Here is a 7801-nt window from a genome sequence, read left to right on the forward strand (position 1 = left end):
CAGATCCCTTTAGCATGCACTTGAGTGTCTGTGCTCGCGCTGCTGTCACCCAGCATGCATTCGACCGAACAAATGTTATTTCACATAAGGCTGACATTTATGTGGATTTATAATAGCTATCTCAAAATAAATTAATAATTGATTTAGAGCCCGAGGCCCTTTGGGTTTAGAGCCCCCTGGGCAATGGCCCAATTAGCCCTTTGGTGGTTAATCTGTCCCAGCATATAACAGTTCTCTTAAACAATCTAGGTATAGTACACTAAAAAACAGCCTACAGATTTTACCCCCAAAAAATTTTTTAATGCACAATACAGTAAAACTTTAATACATAAGAATAACATCTGATCAGGCATCCAGTTACCGTCCTATTAACGGTGCACAATCCTTGTTGCTGCATTTTGTCAGTAATTCATTGTCCTCAAAAAGGTTCCCCACCTTCAAAATCTCAGTTTCCCTGCATTCAAGAAATAAATATTTTATTAAGTGCAATCTACTACCAGCTGAAAATGTTCACACTCCATACAAAACCTTCCAGATTAATAAATGGTTATATTATTGTTGTTTACACAGATGGCACTAGGCTACTCATATTAATAATTATTTTAGTGACTTTAGTGCTAATGTAGTAAAATAAAAATAAAGACAAAACCGTTTAGACATTCATACGCAGTTAAAAGTGGTCCCACACCTACAGTATAGGCTATGTCATGCAATTGATTGAAAGTTTTGGAAATTAAAGTAAAATCCAGTGGAGAGGGTCTTTATCACAAGTTCAAGGAACGATGATGAAAATATTTTCAGTCATCTCCATGCTGGAGCGTTTTGAGTTTGATTGGACGCTTAGGCTATTGATTTAAATGTGAATGATGCAAAGAATGGAATGTTACAAATGTGAATACACTCGTTTCAATGCAACTATAAACGAATAAATTATAATGTAAGAATTGCACTACGTTATTTTATATTTGTTTTAAAATGTTTAATTCTTCAGAAATAAAGACAACCCATGCTGTGACTTGTTTTATGATGAATTTGGCCACGGCCACTGATCTATAGTCAGCTTTCCCTTCCCGCTAGTAATTCAAATTGTAGGGTATATGAGGTGGGAGAACTGAGACCGTATACTGGCTTACATATGCTCTGCCTATGACTGCGTTCATTCAGCCCTTTTTGTAAAATGTTCCTGAGCTGGCAGCTGGACCTTAAATTAACTTGTAGAGCCTTGCCACTCTGATAAAACCTAAATAAAACTCTCATAAATTGGCAATTCCTTTTAGTTTGCCAAGTGTAATATAAAAAAACAAATAGGAAATAATAATAATAAAAACAAAAAACAAATATTTCTTGCCTTAAACCTGTGTATCCAAATAATTATATTTTTTTAGATTCTGCCCTGGATGTCCATTATTTCTGTCACCGCGTCTCTCAAAACTCTTTCTAGCAAGTCAGTCCACTGTCGGCCATCTTTGTAAAGCTCCCGGGAGGCTATTTCCAGTCATGCCAGTGCATCGGCTCCTATCTACTTGAATGGGGGAAAACCGAAATCTCAAAAGTGGTTGGTCAAGTTTTAAATCATCAGTAAAATCTGACAAAACTGGTATCAAAAATTGATAGCTAATGTGCATGAGCGTTCTCGAGTTGATTTACAGGCAATGTCTGTATCTAAAAGGTGATTGGCTCTTACCTGTAAGACAGGACTTCCTTTCTACATCTTTTGACCATTGGGTGCTAGACCTCCTTGGTTGGGTGTTCCAATTACTCCCATTCATTTGAATAGAAGTGGCTCATCTCTGATAAATAGTCTCATTGTGTCTCTCATCGTGGCTTTTGTATGTGGTAGTTTTTAATTAAATTACAAGAGGACATGTTGTGCAATTTTATCAAAGGTAATGTAAACACAATTTGCTTTGCAAACTATGCAGACTTTGGATTTTCACCTGTATTTCATGATCTCCTATTGTCGAGCTTCAATTGTGATGAAGTTCCAAAATAAATAAGTCTGAAGACTTAATAATGAATAAGTTCTCAGTGCTTCCCCTCATTTAACAGAGCAAGGGACAACCAGAAAGTCAGATGATGATTGAACACGAAGCATGCACCATTTCCTCAAGCAGCTCTGCATCTTCCTTCAACTCAAAACATTGCTGTGGTTGAAACCGACACACCACTCCTAAGAGTTCATTGAATTGGGCAACTGAGCACTGGAAATAAACCGAGAGGTGTCGCGATGGTCAAAAACATCTATCTAGCGCATGTTTACATGGGCCGACAAATTTAAAAAGCACAATATCAATAGCAGCATCGATATTCCCGGTGGTTAATGTCATTAAAAAAACAGAAAGAGATACCGTTGTCACACTTCACAATGAATGCCATATGAATCATATTATAGGTTAATTTAATTCTGGGATTTCATGCATTAGTTAGACTCAAACATTATATACAGTATATTTCTTTCCTTGATTAAGATTTGCAAAACATTCCATTTTGTATTTTACAACAATACAAATAAACAGATCAAGTACCACAGCTGTGATCTTAAGGTTTTAAGCATAAGATTCATGCTTACGGATAGTGGCACCTGTTGGTCGAGTCTGGTAGTGCATGCTAATTGTTAGCTAGCAAGCGAAACAAAAATGTATAATAAAATTCTCGCCTGTTGCCTCTTAATGAGAAATAAAAAGGCAAGAAAACAATTGGGAGAAAAAAAAATTATAATTTTTTGGGGGGAGATTTATTTGAGTTTTTTTTTTCTAGGACATAGGCTCGTGAAGGCACAAAGACGGCTAAAAAATAATTTCATCTAGTGATTTTTAGTTTTGTTGATTGATTTTTTTACATAAAAAAATGGAAGCCCTGCGGTTCAGGGCTTCCATAGTAAACACCTGTGTAGTTTGACACCCGATATTCAAAGGACACTAATCAAAAAGCATGTGAGGTCCTTTACCTTCCAATCTGCACTATGTATGCTACTTGTTGATTGCGTTTTAAATAATAGCTGTACCTGTGACGCAAATCTTTGTATATGTGTATAGTGTGTATATAAGGCAGGGCCATAACCACAATATACTTTGAGGAGGACAAATCCCCCTAATAATCAGATGTTCTGTTTGCAGTCTGTTATACACTGCTGTCTTATTGTCATTAAGTCGTTGCAGCAATAACATAATGGTTTAAAAAAGTAACATTTTTACTGTGCTCTGTAGTCATACACCGCTCGTCAGTGTCATTTGAGATAGCCAATCTAATCGGTGAAGGAAGGACTCAAGTTTAAGACACTAAGCGGGAAACTAGAGGATTGTCCCAGGCAGCGCCATGCATCAGCAAGCAGTTCAGGTTAAGAGTGTTTGTGTCATGTGAGATGTAAGAAACTAAACATGCAATATTTGACCACTGTTTTATGATTGAAATGTTGTACAGACCTACATTAATTTCCAAGGGAGCAAACTATTCACCATTTTTCAAAATTTGCCATTTTGAATTTAAAATACACAGTATGGTACAGTACATGATTTGTGTATTATTCATAACTGTGAGTGAAAACATTATAGGAGCCATTTTCAGCATGCCAGGCTTAAGACAGACAGACAGACAGAGAGTGAGTGCATGTGTGTTGTTAAGGAACTGAATGAATGTGATAATCTGGCAGGTTTTTGAAGTTGCTTTTTCAAAAATGTTCTTGAAATTATCTAAGAAAATTATCTATTAAAAATAAACCTGCAAAGGAGAGCATTATCACCCAGATCAGAACTAGAACATGGTAAGACTTGTGACTTCTATTATGCTTTTAGGCTTTGGCAAGGACAGTGCCATATGTTAATGCAAATATTATTAGGTAATAATTTTAAATCAATTTAAGATTTTCTCAGTTTCTTTGTCTTAATTCTGAATTTTGTACAGCATCTCCTTAGAGTCTACTTTTAAAAGAGACCATTTTATTTAGTGTATGTCTTGTCAGGTTTATGCTCCAAAAATGAGCCACCAGTCAAAGGAGTAGTTCACCTAAAAATGGAAAATGTACTTTTACTCACTCATTTGCTCACCCATATGTTGTTCTAAACCTATATGCTGGGTTTTTTATTGGAACACAAGTATAGATATTTTAAGCAGCTCTATTCCATTGAATAACGGTTTATAGTGAGCCCTATTAAAGGTTCAGTATAAAGACATCATAACAGTAGTCCATATGGAAGTGCATTATATTCCAAGCATTTTGGGGCCATACAACAGCTGTGTGTTGAATGGACTACTTTTTATGTTATTTTTATTTATTTATTTTGGGCCTTTACAGCAGTGGTCAATATGAATTGTTTTTGTTTGGAAAAGAGCAGTGTTAGGATTCTTGAAGGAAAATATTCTACTGGGAGGAAAAAACAATGAGTGACAACTTGAGGGTAGTAAATCATTTTATGCATTTAGTTTTTACTAGCCAGCTGACACAGTCATTTCATTTTTACAGATACATCAATGATGAAAAGAAATTCAAATAATATTTATATTTTCTTTGAGACAGCACAAAAAGAAAGAAAAGATTAATGAAACAGGCAAATGCAGACTAGAGCCTGACCGATACCGATTTTAGAGTGGGAAATTCACAAAAAGCCAATATTGTGTCCGATATAGTTCATTTTTGAGCTGGAATGAAAACAGACCTTTTCTCTGTGGATTGTGCACCGATATGACTATGCAAAGGTACTCCGAAAGCTGCTTTCTGAAACACTATTTTTTTATCAAAGAATATTTGGCATTATTATTATTATTCTACATTGTCACCAAAATCTAGAAATGAACACTGGGAAAATAAAGAATAAATAAATATAAGTTGCTAAATAAACATCAGTACTGTATGTTTAGTATCAGTCAGTGGCTGACCATTTAAATAAACAAATTATTAAAATAAAATACATGGCTAAATAAACATCAGTACTCTTTAGTATCAGTCAACTGCTGACCATTTAAATAAAGAATAAATAAAATAAATGGCTAAATAAACATCAGTTGTACTGTCTAAACTACTGGCTGACTATTTTAATACTGCCAGTCAATTAGGGGCAGTTTGTAAAACAAGAACCATTTACACTTTCAGAGTAAAGAGATAAACGGTGCTTTACAAGTTCAGGGGAAACTTTCAACGGTGGAAAACCAGACTTTTAAATATTAAATTTGGTAAATGCAACAACTGGTGTTGTTCGGTTGAAGGATGTACCAAACTGTTATTCCTAAATACAACAGTTTGGTGAATACATGTTTACACATTAGCTCAACTAAAAGTAGCTACATGGTTAGCTCTTTATCTAGAAGCTCATTGTCATGAAGAGTAAAAGATAGATGTTGTTTATTTACTTTCCAGCATTGCGTCTCACCAACTAGGTAACAACGTAGGTTGAAATCAACACTCAACAGAAACAATCCACCACCGCACAGTTGTCTGCTGAGTTGCAAAAAGATGATCTGCATACCTTTTCAATCTGCTACGTTACTGACTGCACTGGCAAACTATAACTGGCTAACATAGCAAACAGATGTGATAAACATGAGTGACATGTTTGTCAGGGACAGGGTTATTGTTATATTAGTTATATTGAAAAGGGAAAATGATGGGGTCATTGTTTATTAACTTTCCAGTATGTATTTCACAAACTACTTGGCAATTTACCATGACGAAACCACTTACCTCCGCACTGTCAGCAGAACCACCATCAGCTCAGCTCTGTAAACAACAGCACGGAGCACGCTCTGCTGGACAAACTACCTTATGACACCAATTCTAAATTACCCCAAGCATTATTTTCTGCATTAAATGTTCTGAAAAAAAAAGTTTTCATATCTGCACATATTAGAAAACATATACGCCTATACTGATATATCTGTACTCACTAATCGCAAGGTTGGCGGTTCGATTCCTGGCCCACATGATTCCACATGCCGAAGTGTCCTTGGGCAAGACACCGAACCCCAAGGTGCTCCCAATGGCAGGCTAGCACCTTGCATGGCTGCTCTGCCGTCATTGGTGTATGTGTGAGTGAGGGAGGGAGGTGAGACACAGTGTAAAGTGCTTTGGTAACCGCTAAGGTTAAAAAAGGTGCTAAATAAGTGCAGGCCATTTTATTCAGAAAATTATTGCATTCAGCACATTTACTATATTAAAGGACCAAAGATGACCAAATGGTTTGCCCCCCAATGTTCACTACATGGTCATGGTCTTGATATAAGGGGAATAAAAATGCAGTGACGCATCAATCTGACATAGAAATTTAGATTAATTATGGAATTTAACTGTTAATTGTCATTACATTAGTAACCAGTATGATACAGATGCTGTCTCAGATTGCATGTGCCTTTCCACGACACTGGAGTAGGACTGAAATGTTTTTGGCAACGTCGACAATAAAAAATTGTCTACAAAAATGTTGTTGTCATAGTCATTTGATTTCTTTTAACATAATGTGTGATATGAAGCTGTAGCTCACGCCTAACTGAGGAAAGGAAGAAAACGGCTCATAGGCCAGATGCACTCCAAACCTTCCAAACAGCTTTAGGTGATGTAGATCGCAAGTATGAGGGAATAAAATAAGCAAATACAGAAGCACTCTCGTTGTGAAATAAGCAGAACTGGCGCTACCTCTCCGCTGAATCAAAACGTGCATGTCGAGCGTTGTTAAAAGAAATACCCCGGAGTTACTTTAATGCAGTTATATTTAATGCGTAATAGATTTATTAAAGTTCAACTAATAAGGAAGCAGGTCATGTAAATAACTACAAACTTTGAAACTGGCATTTCTCTGTGCAGTCAGTGCAATTCTATGAGTTTCAAGAAGTGTTCCGATCTAAGGGGGAGAGACTGAAACTGCACGTGGCTGATGCGCACACTGTTGTGTGGATGCTCGTCCCTCGAGCATGCATGATTAATGCAGCTAAATTATAATGTGATGTCTCGGGACTTGTTGAATCATGATATATATGTGTCATTGTGCATTTTTTATCGTGAAGAAAATTGGCAATACCCAGCTTTATTAATATGAGAGGGTTAATTTTTTGGTGAGTTAAAGATGGATTGAAGTGAACTAAAAGGTGAGAGGGTAGTCTTCGCCACATTATACACTGAAACAAAATCAGTTTTTGATTTGTTTTTGTTTTGGCTTGTTTTCCAAAGATAATATTTAAAGCTTATTTAAAATGGCATACATTTACTTCAGCAGCTATACTGCAGAAGAAAAAATTGTTATCTGAGGATGTTGAATTTAATATTAAAAATACAAATATTTTAAAATATCTAAAAATCCTTTTAGAAAAGATGCATTCACCTGAGAAGCAGCATATAAGATATTTAGACTTGCTTTTAGTGAATAGATCATGAATATAAGTATATTTTGTCTTTACTGCACTCGCAGAAGTATAACCAAGTGAATAAAATACACGTATATACAAAATACATTTATATTTAAGATACTTCCTCTTAAAGCGAGTCTAAATACCTTATATGTTGCTTCTCAAGTAAATGTATCTTTTTTTTAAGGATTTTTAGACAATTTTAAATGGAAAACAAGACAAACACACTTGCTAACAATAAGATTTTTGCAGTGAATGTCATTTAGAGGTTATGATGAGGAAGATGATTTTGTCCTCTCTATTGTTAGCAAGCATGTTTAATACAACTATTTAAGTCTGGGCATAAGCTGAATAATCATTTAAGAGTTAATGATTAATTGTTGCAATAATCGTTAGATTAGTCGATTATCAAAATAATCGTTAGTTGCAGCCCTACAGTGGAGTTTTTAAGACAGGGTTGTCTTATGTATTG

This window comes from Xyrauchen texanus, chromosome 24 (assembly GCF_025860055.1).
Source record: "Xyrauchen texanus isolate HMW12.3.18 chromosome 24, RBS_HiC_50CHRs, whole genome shotgun sequence".
Lineage (NCBI taxonomy): Eukaryota > Metazoa > Chordata > Actinopteri > Cypriniformes > Catostomidae > Xyrauchen > Xyrauchen texanus.